This window comes from Balaenoptera physalus (assembly GCF_965194825.1).
Source record: "Balaenoptera physalus genome assembly, chromosome: 9".
In the NCBI taxonomy this organism is placed as follows: domain Eukaryota; kingdom Metazoa; phylum Chordata; class Mammalia; order Artiodactyla; family Balaenopteridae; genus Balaenoptera; species Balaenoptera physalus.
The window spans coordinates 59,784,460-59,798,932 of NC_138888.1; the positions used below are offsets into that span (position 1 = coordinate 59,784,460).

At 39.6% G+C, this 14,473-nt stretch overlaps 1 long non-coding RNA gene across 2 annotated transcripts in view; it reads left to right on the plus strand.

Annotated features, from left to right (window-relative positions):
• The first annotated feature begins 938 nt into the window (after positions 1-938).
• The window catches only part of LOC309667175, a 79,159-nt gene continuing 65,624 nt past the window's right edge, over positions 939-14,473 (plus strand). For both annotated transcript variants that reach the window (XR_014267576.1, XR_014267577.1), the window contains exon 1: positions 939-14,309. This is a non-coding gene — a long non-coding RNA (uncharacterized lncRNA). The remainder of the gene's footprint in view (positions 14,310-14,473) is intronic.

Below are 14,473 nucleotides of genomic sequence, written 5' to 3' on the forward strand. Positions count from 1 at the left end.
ATTTTTTTACTCAAAACCATTAACATGACAGAAAAAATATAAACATGTCATAGTGGTAGTAAACAGGAAAGGGTATCATTTTCTGCCAGAAATTAAGAAATTTCTGGACTATAGAAAATAGAAGGGCTAAAACTGGCCAGAGCGGAGAGTGCCACAGTCTAACATAAACCAAGAAGGAAACCACCCTGAACTTACAGTTTTCTGAATCTGCTATTACTCCCTAGTAAATGAATAGGAAGAGGAAAGACAGGTCCTGGGGAAATTATCAGGATTTTTTTCTTTCTTTCTTAAAAACCTGCTTTAGAACATTCCCCCTCCTTGCTCTCTCATACTGAACGGTACATAGCAGAGGTGCTTGCCACCAGCCTCCAAGTCAATAACTATTCTCTAAGGAAAGTGCTGGAATTGGGTGTAGACCTGAGGGAACACTAAACTCCATGACAGATGTCGGGTGGGAGGCAAAGACATTCATGTCCTCGAATGAATAATATACTTCTTATTTTACCAATGGAGAGGAGGGCTTTGGAGTATGTGGGCATAAACAGGTAGGCTGATGGAAACTTCTCCTCCCCTTCCAGGCAGGAGAGAGGCATGAGGGAGAAACAGAGGAAACCTATTCTAGTTCCATACATTCATCAACCTCACTCATTATTCATAAAAATGATTGGGCAAATAAGGATAACCAGACATTGTCTAAAAACTAACAGTATAAAAGAGAAGAACCAAGTGAACCAGAAGAATGACTGGAAACAGAGATAATTCAGAGTGACAACATTATTAAATCAGAAGAAAACATTAAATCAGTCCTAATTAGTATCATCAGTGAAATTCTAAAGTTTATTTATCCATAAAAGTAGAACACACTGCTATGAAAAAGGAACAAACAGAAAATGAAGAATTCTTGGAAACTAAAATTTTCATCGCTGGAATTTAAAAATTAACAGAGGGCTAAATAATAGAAAGGACTTAGATAAAAATATGTTACTAATCTGGAAAATAAAGTTGAGGAAATGTCTTAGAACATAAAGGGCGTTAGAGACAAACATATTGTAAGAACTGAGTTTAGGCACTTGTAAGATCAATATCTAAGTTCCAACATCCATCTAATTGGTATTTTTTTGTAAGAGTCAGAGAGAAGTGAAGAAATAATAGAAAAAAAATTTCCCCCAATGTAAGTCACAAACTTCAAACTGAAAGAGTCTATTGAATGGTAAAGAAATTGAATGGGAAAATGAAATATCTGAGCTAAGATATTTCAACAGTAAGAAATTTGTTAATAAAATTTACTACTTTAATAGTTTAAAAGCTAAAAGCTGTGTTAATAGTCAAAATAATATGTTTGTACATATTCATCATTACTATTCACATTATGTTGAGTGGCTAAGACTAGAGAAGTAATTAGTAGATATAAATATTGGTGAGTAAACTTAAGGTTTCAACCTACTGTCAATAGGAAAAAGCAAATTAAATCCACTCAGTATGAACATGTGTTCTTCCAATGAGCATTTAAAAGTTTGAAAATGGGGAAACAGGCAGTCTCAAACATTGTTGCTGGGAGTGTAAAATGGGAAAGCTTTGAGAAGGCGGAACTTGGTATATTTACTGAAACTTAAAATTCAGAGATTTTTAGAGAGAAGGTATTTTTCTAGATATTTACTGCAGAGAAATATTTGTGGGTGTGCATGAAACTTCACGTGAAGGAGGTTCATTGCCATATTGTTTATCTAAAGAAGAGAAGGGCAGCAACCCAAATGTTAAAAATAGAAAAATGGGTCAAAGAAATGAAGATTATAACTACTGAGACATAGGATGTAGTTGTAAAAAAAATTGAAATGTGGTTCTTTGAAATCCCCAGAGGAACCAACAGCATGATATTTGGAAAGGAGCGAGAGAAACACTGGGGTTGTGGTCTCCTTCCCCAGCCTCTCTGGTCTGTAAGTTGCTGCTGCCTGTGGTGGGCAACGGTGACCATCTTCTGTATTCAGAATCACCCCAAATTCAGAATTTCAAGGGAAATTCCCCTGGGTACCTCCCGCTTCAAACATCACCCCCACCCCCGCCAACTACAAAGCTCCCTCGAAGAAGAGACAACAAAAGTTGTTCTTACCTTCCTTCTCACGTTTTGTCTCCATGTTCTTCTGTCCCCCTTTAGCTCTCTCACCACTGTGAAGCCCGGGTGCTGTGAATGGTACTTGAGAGTGTGCTTCCTTGAGCTTAGAGTCTAAAGAATTCTGTTTTCATCCATTCCCCTCCTCCACCCCTCAACTATGAACTCCCTCCACAGTAATCGATGCTCCTCCTGTTTAAAAATCAGATGGAAGAAGGTCCACAGGACAGAGCATCTTTAGTTATTTACTTATATCATCTCTTCCAGGAAGCAGGACTTAAAAGAATTCAGGGAATGAGAAATGAAGGAAAAAATTGAGATGTATAATGAGCAGCTTGCATTGTTAAAGTGTTTTTTGTAAATAAAAATCTGCAGGGATCTGTGTTTTGGCAAGTTCCCTAGGTGAGTCCCTTGATGACCACGTTAGGAACGGCTCTTCTGTTGAACGAGTTCTCCTTGGTAGCAGAGCAATAGTGATGGACCAACGAGATGGACATTCCTGATTCCAGAGCATTAGTGGACATCTGGAATCTGGGTGGCTGCTTGCTTAGAGTAAGAGAAGCAGAAAGGGAAAGATGGGCAGAGGAAGCTCAGACAAGAGATGATGGAGCCAGCTGTTGGCTGAACTCCTTTGCAGTTCTTTTGAAGCCTGGCTGCACTCAGTGTCACTGTGGGAGGTTCTCCAGGGTCTTTATGATGATCCCACTTTCCTCATCTTGCTTTGTTAGAATGGGTATCTCAGCCTTAATCTCACCAAAGGGGTGAAATGAAAGTTGGTTCTTGGGAGGGGAGTTAAAAGAGTCTTAGATATAATAAAATCTTATTCCTTAATATTTAATTGCTCTCATTAGGGAGAAATTTAATCTAAATTTTAATTAATTAATCAGAATGATTTAATTTAAATTCATTGATTAAAATAAGGTTTTCTCCTTAGGGGAATGATAGAGAAAAAGAAGGTTGAGAAATATGCAACACGACCTGACTGGGACAAGTACACTTTTCCCTGAATATTTAAAAAAACAAACAAACACAAAGGAGAAAAGAAAAGCAATTCTTTCCCTCAAAGTTCCTAAGGTTCTTTTGTAATATCCACAAAAGTGAATTTTAAATTCTATGATTCCGGTCCATTCTTAGAGCAGCGGGAAGAAATCCACATTCATATCATCCTGTCAGAGAAAGAGAACTTAAAATTGTCTTATGTCCAATAATCAATGAGCCATCTAGCATAGGTTCAAGTTATCCAAACATTGATCACCACTTTTCTGTTTTGCACTGAAAATATTGTAAGATCAGCAAGCTGATATGACAAGAAATAAAAATTGACTATAAAAATAATGAGCCAATCCCATAACTATTTCATAGCTTTTGGGGGGTTAGGAAAATAATATTCTTACTCCCAATATTGATAAAGCTTTAGAAAAAGGGACTTATTTCTCCCTGTGTTACCATAATTTTACATGTCATTCTCCTCTGACTATGAACAAATTATCTGCAGGAGTTTGAAGGTTCTGTTAATGTGTGTGTTGATTTAAGGTAATATAGCCTTTTATAAAACCAAACTAAAGAATATACTACCTATGGAAGAAAACAAAAAGAAATTGTTTTGTTTGGATGAAACAATAGGACAACTCTCTTCTCTACATTATAATAATGTCCACAAGAATCATTTGAATTGGAAAATAAACCAGGTAATGAAAGCCATTCTTCTGCTTCATTAAAAATCTCCGCCACTTGAAGGGATATTGGTCCTATGTACTTCTACATAATCTTAATCATTTTATTGTTGATCCATTAGAACTGTTACCCTCTTATGCATTTGCAGAACCTCTTAAATGATATAAATGAGACTCTACTTGGATCCTCTCACATGTCTGGGTAATTTTAATTCTAAAGTATATTGTGGTCTCTTGGCTAATTGGTTAAGAGGCTCTTTTCCCTTCCATTCACCTCTTTTAAAATTACCTTGAATTCTGAAAGCAGTAAAAGTGATCTTTCAAGTTGCCTTTTTCACTCCTCTTGAAATAAACTATAAATACTTACCTAAAAACACCCTGAAATATGGGATATTTTGAATTTAGTAGGAGACACAACAGGAGTGCTAACGGTAGGTAGACTTCTTGATTCATTGGCTTATCTCATTTATCCAAAATAAAAATATATCTAACTTTTCTTTAAAACTTTCACTTCATTATAGGGTAAATTCTGAGTCCTACGTGTACTTATCAGTATTAGGTAGCATAAATGTCACAGATATTTATTTATAAATCAGTAGGAAATATTGCCAGCTTACGACAAAAAAAATAAAAGAAAAAAGGAAAGTTTGATTCAAGAACAGAAAAGATAAGAATATTGAATATTTAGGGTCTTTCTCTGACATTACACATCAGGAATTGCAATTATTATCGATCACCCATGCCATAGGTAGGCATCATTTTTGTTCATAATAAGATTCCTTCCTCAGTAATGACAAGATTAGGATGGAGAGCCTATGTCATACCCATCTGAATGAAAAGGGTCTCTTTCAGCAGCAAGTAACAGAAAATCCCAAAGTGTAAGGAAATTTATTGGCTCCTGTAAAACCCAGGGGTGGAACTGGCTTCCAGGTGCTTTGGGTGGAAATTTCCCTTTGTCTCTTAGCTGGGCTCTGCTCTCCTTTGTGAGTTGGCCTTGTCTTCTTCAGGCTCTATTCTGTGGCAAGAAGACTGGAGAAAAGATTCTGAACCATGCCTGCCTGGTCCCACAGCACTTGTTCCCTGTTCCCCTGGACATGCCTTGACCCCTAGCAATGTGACTTTACACTATGTCTGTTCAGACTTGTGGTACTTTCCGGTCCCGCTTAGCTGGAATCCTAGACTCTTTCTTATTGACTAACTTATTTTATTGCTTTCTAGACATCAGTGTGACATTCTATGAGCACCAAACACATGGTTGTTTTATTCTTTAAAGATCCATGATTCTTGATCCTGGTTGTATGACTAAACACCCAAGGTGTATTTAAAAAATACTGTTGCCCAGGGCACACTCCAAGGCAAATAAATTAGGACATCTTGGAATGGGGCTCAGGCATGGTTATATTTAAAAAGTGCCCCCGACCGTGATTCTAATATATGTCCTTAGTGAGTGTTATGTTGGTAAATATTTAACAGCCAGCTCTCTGGAGTGGAGGGGTGGGGAGGAAGAGGCCCTGATTTGTAGGGTTTGCTGATTTCCATGGTGTAAATACTCCCACCATGGCCAATTCAAGCTATGAACACGTGAAGAGGGGAAGAGATGTGCACATCTGGCTCTGGTGAGTTGTGACCCGTCTCCAGCACACAATACACACTGATAGAATAGGTTAGTTGATTAGCAGCTAATTCTTTGCAGCACTTAACACTGTTGACTAATTCCTTTTTCCTGAAAAGCTGTCTCCCTTTGGTTTCTGAGATACAACATTTCCTAGTTCTCTTCCTGTCTCCCTGGATGTTCTTTCAATTCCCATTTCAGACCTGCCATCTTTTAACTGAACTTTACATGTTGGATCTCCTCAGTACTTGATCCTGGGCTCTATTCTCCTTACCCTAAGTTCTCTCTTACCCTTAAGGTCTCATTCCTGCCCTTGCTCCAACTCCTATCCATGTAATTCATGACTGAGTATTAAGCCTTCAACAGTGACCTTTCTCCTGCGCAGACCCCAATGTCCAACTGCCTACTCCTCATCTCCACATGGATGGCTCAGGTCTCCCTGAAACTCAACATTATAAAAATGGTGCCTGTGGTTCTTCCTTCATCTTCCTAAATCCCATAGCTCTCTAGTTTTCTCTAGCAGGTGAATGGCACCACCATTCACACCATTGGACAAGCCAGCATCCAGGGAGTCACTGTTGACACCTGCTCACCTTCATATCAAACGACCACTACGTCCTGCTGATCTTTATTTCCTTAAATTGTTCTTGAAACCATTCACTTCTCCCCATGTTCAGTGCTGAAATAAACCCTAGAGGAGGGAGAGGCTAACTTCCAGAGAGGTGCATTTGAATGAACATGAAGGGTGAGTAGGAAATTGATGAAGAAGAGGAGGAAGGTATTCTGGGCAGAGAAAGCCACATACTTACCTTCACCACGACAGACCCCTCAATGCCATTTTCCATCTCCACCTGCCTGTCTACTAGGCATCTCAAGGTTTTTTTTTTTTTTTAAAGGAATTCCTTTATTTTTATTATTTATTTATTTTTAGCTGTGTTGGGTCTTCGTTTCTGTGCGAGGGCTTTCTCCAGTTGCGGCAAGCGGGGGCTGCTCTTCATCGCGGTGCGCGGGCCTCTTTCTATCGCGGCCTCTCTTGTTGCGGAGCACAGGCTCCAGACGCGCAGAGCTCAGTAGTTGTGGCTCATGGATCTAGTTGCTCCGCGGCATGTGGGATCTTCCCAGACCAGGGCTCGAACCCGCGTCCCCTGCATTGGCAAGCTGACGCTCAACCACTGCGCCACCAGGGAAGCCTGCATCTCAAGTTTAACTCCAGTAAAGCAGAAACTTGATTCTGCCCACATCTCTATATTTTGAACTATTCTTCCCTGTCTCGGGAAATGGCCCAACTCTCCATCCACCAGTTGCTAAATGCAAACACTTAGGAATCATCATGTTTTCACACCCACATCCAGTTCCTCAGCAAGATTTATTTGCTCTTCCTAAAAATATGCCCCGAATAGGTCTACTTTTCCCAACCTCCACTGCTACTACCCTTGTCTAAGCAACTGCATATACTGCTAGAATCATAGCAATACCCTTCTAAGCAGTCTCCCTCAAATCCTTTTTCAACATAGGCCGATGGCTTTTATAAAAATAATCAGATCATATTTCCCCTTAAAGTCTTCCAATTGCTTTCCATCATACTTAGAATAAATTGCAACTCCTAGCCCAGCCTATAAGTCTCTGCATGACCTAGACCCAGACCCCCTTTCGTGCCGTGTCCATTGCCAACCTCACTCCAATCTCCACTGGCACTGGCTTTTTTTCTGTTTTACAGACACACAAAGCTCCCTTCCCCCTCCGCAGTTCCCCTTCTCTCCAGTCTGAGGAACCTTCATTCATTCTTGCTGCTCCTCTCCTAGAATGATCTGATCTCAACTCTTCATCTCCAGGAAGGCCTTCCTGGGCCATATAGACCTAATTAGTCACCAGCTTACCCACCCATCTTACTGGCCATCATATCACTCTGTTCTGTTTTCTTTACAGCACTCCTCATTATCTGAACACTTATTCATTCATCTGTGTACTCCCCATTCTCTACGAGAATATGTTCCCCCTTCCATCTATAATAATGGTCTCTGTGGGTGCAGGGATCTTATCTGTCTTATTTATCCCTATTTTCTCTAGAAATGTGCCTGGAATGTAGTAATTTCTCAGTAAATACTTATGGTTGACACATATTTACTGTTGAAAATGTTTTCAAAGACGGGGACAAGAAAAACGTAACCATTTACTCTAAATGTGTCTTGTTCAAATGACTTGTGTGACCTCAGGCAATCAGTTACATCCCTTCTTTATTTGGTTCCTTACTCTGTAAAATGCAGTAATAATATTTCCCATATATTTGCTAATATAAAGAATTTAACTATGAGAATACAAAGTACTTTTGTAGCATAAATGTATGGTAACTAAGTATGTGGTAGGGACACCAACTGTTAAATCATGGTTGTCCACAGCCCACATCCCCTCCAGCTTCTAAGGAGCCCAAGTCTTGGCCTGATCCTGTAAATCAGGGTAAGGAGTGAGGAGGAAATTGAAGAGGAAAGGAGGTATATTGCAGATGGAGAGGATTACTCATTGAAAAGGGGGAAAAAAGAGAAAGAAGGCCAGAGAGAGTGGAAAAAAAAAAAAGAGCTAGAAAGATGCTCTGGCTAAATTGGAGAGTGGGTTTTGGAGAGATGAGAAGAAGGAAAGGGCATTAGGATCAGCTCTGGCACAAGTAGCTCTCCATGGGAAGGCAGGGGTGTGGAGAGGGAAAGAGGATTTCACAAAGATTTGCTGTGGTTTATGAGTCCTTTTGTTGGCACTTCCAGATGACAGTAAAGACTTAATTTGATTTCCAATTAATTTTTTGGCCACCAGTTTGTTTTCTTTACTGTAAACCCACAGCCCCTTTCTGGGGCCGACCTTGGGGAGAGAACAAGCAGGCCTGGCTTTGTGAGGATTGTAGAGGGAAATGTAAGTGTCACCAGCTGGCCCCTGGTCATCTTCCATATGACACATCCCATAGACTTAGCTGGGAAATTGTGTCTCAAATGCAGCAACTTGCATGTGGAAGAATGGGAAGATAGAGACAAAGAACTCAAATAAATGAACTTCTTCAATGTGGAAGACACTGGGCTAGGAGCATAGGGATGGTTATTAACTTGCCACAAGGTTATACAGCCAAGCCAGGATTTTACTGGGCTCAATCTGACTCCAGAAAAGCCTTATGACACAGTGCCTTCCAGCCACTGATGGTAAGAAACTTTAGTCTTGGCACTGGAAAGCTGGGTGATGAATCTGGCTTTGGCTTTTACCAGCCATGCAACTTTAGGAACAACATAGAAACCATATCCTCATTTCTAAAATAAAATGTTGAGCCAGGTCAGTGCCTTCCAGACACTAGTGTGAGAGGCAGCGTCAGTCTGTAAGGAAATTTTCATTGGTCAGTGAGTGTCGAATTAAAAAAAAAAAAAAGATAATGTTACATCTGCATCATTATATATTTGTAACTGGAAGATTGCTAAGCACCTTTTCTTGGAAATGAATGTTCTATTTTTTATTATAAAGATAATTGTATTTTATGATAACATGGTGATATAGACAGTATTTTTGAAGAAAACAATTGTCTTGGCTTAACAATATAAAAAGTTCCAACCTTTTTGTTGGTCCATCAACAGCTGTGAATTCATTGAATTAGATTATTTCTTTAAAAAAATTTTTTTAAATTTTATATTGGACTATAGTTGATTTACAATGTTGTGTTACTTGCAGGTATACAGCAAAGTGATTCAGTTATACATATGCATATATCTATTTTTTTCAAAGAATTAGATTATTTCTAAAGTGCCTTGTAGCTTTGAAAATCTTGACTAGGGAGGAGAGTTTCAAACTCAAATGCTTGAAGAGTTTATTCAGGTAGTTAAATATTGAGTTAAGCAAGGTGTAGGGCAACAGGTACTAAGCTGTTTATAGCAATCCCACTGTAAGATTTACTAGTTACACTGCCTTTTAGAAAGCATTGTCCATCTCAAGCAAATAATAACCAAATAAGTGTGTCAGTGGCTAGTACGTGACTGCTGGCTGCCAGTTTGCAAACCCTGCTTAGTTAATTTCTAACAGTTTTCTTGCAGTTCTAATAGTCTAAATTCCTGGTTTCAATCCCCCACCAAAATATTTAAGCACATAATTATTTAACAAATTTTATTCATTAGTTAACCTGGCAATAAAATTACATTATATTGTGGTCTATAAGTGCTTCGTATCATTCTGGAGATTGTTTGACAACAAGAGCATGTCTTTATAAGCTATTATATGCAGGCTTTTTGCTTGGGTAAAGATGTAGAGTCGGGGCCTATTGAGAGTGTTTGAAAAAACATAAGTTGAATTTCTGTATTGACTATATCACAGCATCTGATTGAACAGCAGAACTGCTAGGTCTCATTCTTTACATTTTTATTTTACGGTTTCTTCATGAATATGACAATACCATCCCCCCAAAATTAATGAAATAAGCAGTCGGGCTACCGTCTGCATTAGGAAATCTCAAAAGCAAGAATTGAAGCTCCTCTAACAATTTTCTAATTTCAGGAAGAGCAATGCAAGCTTTTTACCATTTTCCAAAAGTTTTCGCTTTGTGGATTTTCAACTGTATGAACTATTGGAAAGTATCCTGTCCTGTAATGTAACTTTAATCCATCTTCCTTTCTCAGGGGGGAGAAAAAAAAGAATCAGCTACAAAAGAAATGATATCATGGAGGTATGTAGAACGAGAAGATGCCATCAACCTACTTAAGTCTTTGTTTTGATATATGATTGTAGACTAAGGGGAGCTTCCAGACACGGTAAGCATCCAGCTCCTTTGGTGTTGGTTCCCACAAAAGTCCAATAAGGGAAAAAAAAACGTGATGAGTTTGAGCATGATTTGAGTAACACTGAGAGACGAGAATAGGAAACTTTGAGAGATAAGCGACCCTGAGTCTCTTGTTTAACGGCGAGGTCCTCCTAGGATAGGGGGTCTCTGGAGGTCCCCAGGGGGCTAGTGGCAGAGCACTCATCTCTCTGCCTTGTTAGTGTTCTCTCTACTACACCAGATTCATCACTAGACAATAGTTGTCCTTAACCATTTTGGCGGGTTTCAGCCCCTTCTAGTCTTTAGTCTCCGCTGTGATTATCCTTAAAGTTTTATCCTTGGTCCTATTCCCTTCGATCCATCTTTTAGATTTGAGCGTCTAGGAGAAGCCCTCTCTAGCCATGCTGACTCCCCATCCTTGCCTTTGTATTGCTACAATTTGCAGAGCTATCCATTGATTTATGTGTATTTGGGTATTCTCAGTTCTGAGCCAGCTTTCCTTTTGTAGTCTCGAGGCATGGCAGTCTTTCCTGATTTTTCTCTGAGTGTCCAGAAGCAAAATATATTGACACTTAAGGTCACATTTCCCAAAGTGGGGTCCACAGAAAAATGAAGTTCCATGGGGTAATTCCATGAGCTTCTATTGTTGTGGGGACTGAGTAGAAGAAGTGTTCCCTGATTGAATACATCTAAGGAACACTGGATTCAAATATTTTCAGACACTTTTTCCTGAATGATTGATTTCCTAAGACATGAATTTCCAAGGGGGTGATATAGTAGGGCTGCTGGTATCTATTAATATTTTACTTTGGAAACCTTTTTTTTTTTTTTAATTCCAGGAATTTATTTACGAAAATTCTAGATTTATGGCAATGGTAGCCAAATACTAGTGCATAGGGTATAACCTGGGGAGCTTAGCAAACATTCAGATTTGTAGGCCTCATCTTCTCAGTGAGTGATTCAGTAGTTCTTCCAGGGAACTCAGGAATCTGCATTTTATGAAGTATCCCAGAATAGTGCTTCTCAAACTTTAACTTGAATGGGAATTACCTGGGATTTTGTTAAATGCAGATTCTGATTCCATAGACCTGTGCTGGGGCTTTAGATCCTGCATTTCTAATAGTTTCCAGGCGAAGCTATTGTTTACTGGTCCGAAGTCCACACTTAGAATAGCAAGGCTGCAATGATTCTGACCATCCCGTGTTCTCCACTTCTGTTATTATCACAAATGTCACTGTCTTCTAAGATTTCTGTCACTTTCAATTCATGAAGTGTTGCCTTATTGGTCATTATTAAGTTCAGAATTGGAGTTTCCTTCATTGCTTATTCTACCATCTGAGAGGTAGAACAGTTAGCAAACACATCAAGATTTATCAGATGCTCTTGTTCTAACCTAATGTGACGTGCAGATAGCTGCAGTCTTCGTAACTCACTATTCTATCACTAATCTGTGTCAGGATTTTGGTCTGACTCAGGTATTGCCATGCAGTCCTCCAGTCCTACTGATGCTGGGAGGAAAAAATTTTCCTCTACCCTTCTAGGTTCTTCTGGCTGGTCTAAGAATTAAAATGACATGAGAGAGATTAACGGGAGAAAATCAACAAAGTGTAATAACATATATAAATGGGAGAGACCCAGGGAAACTGAATAACTCTCCAAAACTGCTGAAACCCTCACTTTAAATACTATCTTCAGCTAAAGATAAAAGAGGTTGTTGGGGGTAGTGGTTTGGGACTTCAAGGAGGAGGAAGGCAATTCATGTGGAGATGGAAAAGCAAATGTTTGGTAAACAAATACTTGCTGGGCCATGCAGAGACAATGGGATACAGAGTGGGCTCTGATTTCTAGGCCCTGCCAAATTTCCCCCATCACACCTAGCCCTTGTTCTTTACAAGTATCTCTGGTGATAGCTCTATTTTGGGGACAGGATCTCTGTCTAAATTATTTTAGGCAGTTAGGGGGATAGTCAAAGTTTATTCCTGAGTCTTTTGGGCCTTGATTGTTTTCAGTTCGAAATAATCCTCATGCCAGAGAGACATTTTGGGGTGGCATATTTACCACTACCTTTTTTGCTATTGTTGTCATATATTTGCCTTCTACATATGTTATTAACTCCATAATCATTATTAATGTTTGTGTTTGTAACAGTAAGTTGCTTTTTAAAGAAATTAAGAAATTCAGAAAAGAGAAAATCTTTTATATGTGTTCATATATTTACTATTTCTGGCCTTCTTTCTTCCTTTGTGTATATTCATATTTCCATGGTATTATTTCCTTTTACCCTGAAGAACTTTCTCTGCATTTCTCGTAGTGTGGATGTGCTGCTGCAAAATTCTCTTGGCTTTTGTTTATCTGAAAATGTCTTTATTTCACCTTCATTTCATCCCTTTTTTTCCTTTTTCTTTTGAAATAATTATAGATTTACAGGATGTTCCAAAAAATATATACAAGGCAGTCCCATGTATCCTCCCCCAAAATCTACCTTCATTTTTTAATATTATGTATGTGAATACATCCAGAACTTGAAGTCATGTGTGTTAGTCCGTTTGGTGTCCTAGAAGTGACTGGTGCTCTGTTGATTCTTCTTTAAGCCTTTTTCTTTTTCTGACTCAGTTTGAATAATTTCTATTGACCCGTCTTCAAGGTCATGGATGTTTTCTTCTGCAGTGTCTGATCTGCTGTAAAGTCTGTCCAATGGCTTTTTAAAAAATTTCAGATACTACATTTTTCAATTCTAGCGTTTTCCTTTGGTGTTTAAAAAAATAGTTTTATTGTTCTCCTGCAATAATGCTTATCATTCTTCATTATATCCATATTTTTCTGCAAATTCCTGGTATAATTTATGTTGTTTTAAAGTCTTCTTCTGGAGACTTCCCTGGTGGCACAGTGGTTAAGAATCCGCCTGCCAATGCAGGGGACACGGGTTCGAGCCCTGGTCTGGGAAGATCCCACATGCCGCAGAGCAACTAAGCCTGTGCGCCACAACTACTGAGCCTGCGTTCTAGAGCCCTCGAACCACAACTACTGAAGCCCGTGCACCTAGAGCCCGTGCTCTGCAACAAGAGAAGCCACCGCAATGAGAAGCCTGTGCACTGCAATAGAGTAGCCCCCACTTGCCGCAACTAGAGCAAGCCCGCATGCAGCAATGAAGACCCAATGCAGCCAAAAATAAATAAATAAATTTATTTAAAAAAAATCTGTAAAGTCTTCTTCTGCAAATTCCCATATCTGTTTTTTTAAAAAATTATTTATTTATTTATTTATTTATTTATTTATTTTTGGCTGTGTTGAGTCTTTGTTTCTGGGCTAGGGCTTTCTCTAGTTGCGGCGAGCAGGGGCCACTCTTCATTGCAGTGCGCGGGCCTGTCACTATCGTGGCCTCTCTTGTTGCGGAGCATGGGCTCCGGATGCGCAGGCTCAGTAGTTGTGGCTCACGGGCCTAGCTGCTCCGCGGCATGTGGGATCTTCCCAGACCAGGGCTCAAACCCGTGTCCCCTGCATTGGCAGGCAGACTCTCAACCATTGCGCCACCAGGGAAGCCCCCCATATCTGTTTTTATTGAATGTTTTTCCTTTTAATATAGTTCACATTTTCTTATTTATTCTCAAGTCTTATAAGTTTATATTGTGCTCTGAACATTGTATATAATAAACAGTGGGAACCCAGGAAAAGTTTTTTTGTTTGTTTTACTCATTTCCCAGAACACTGAAACCTTTCCTCCACCTGGTCCTTAGGCTGAGGCCAATTCATTCAGATTTCTCCCAGAGCGGAGTTGAGCAGGAGCCAGGCTGCAACTTTTAATTAGATTGAGATCACCTGTGATTAGCCCAACCCCCAGACTCCTGTGCCACCACTGTGTTTTACATCTTGTCAGTATTTAAGCAGGGAGGGAGTTGGGCAGCAGTTTCAGATATTTTTAGTTGACCTTTGGGTTCATCTCTGGTGGGGCAAGTGCAAGACTATGTGATTTCTCTGGTTTCAAGCCCTTCTTCATTACATTTCTTTGCATAATTCAGAGTAGGCTTAGGTAGGGATGGGAAGACAAGAATTGTCAGGCAGTTTGCATTTGAGTCTTTTTGAGATTCGAATCCTTTCTGCCAGCCCAGGCTGTCAGAATGTCCCTGTGAAGTCTCCTCATCTATGGTGAATCTATGACAACTTCTCCATCTATCGTCTACAGATCAGGCATCTGCCCCCAGAGGTGGAAGCGTCTACCATTCTCTTCTCACCCTTGTAGTGCTCGTTTCTCTCTGGAGCTCAACTAATCCAGGCTTCCTTGCTTCCTCTGTTCTTTGCTAGCACCATTT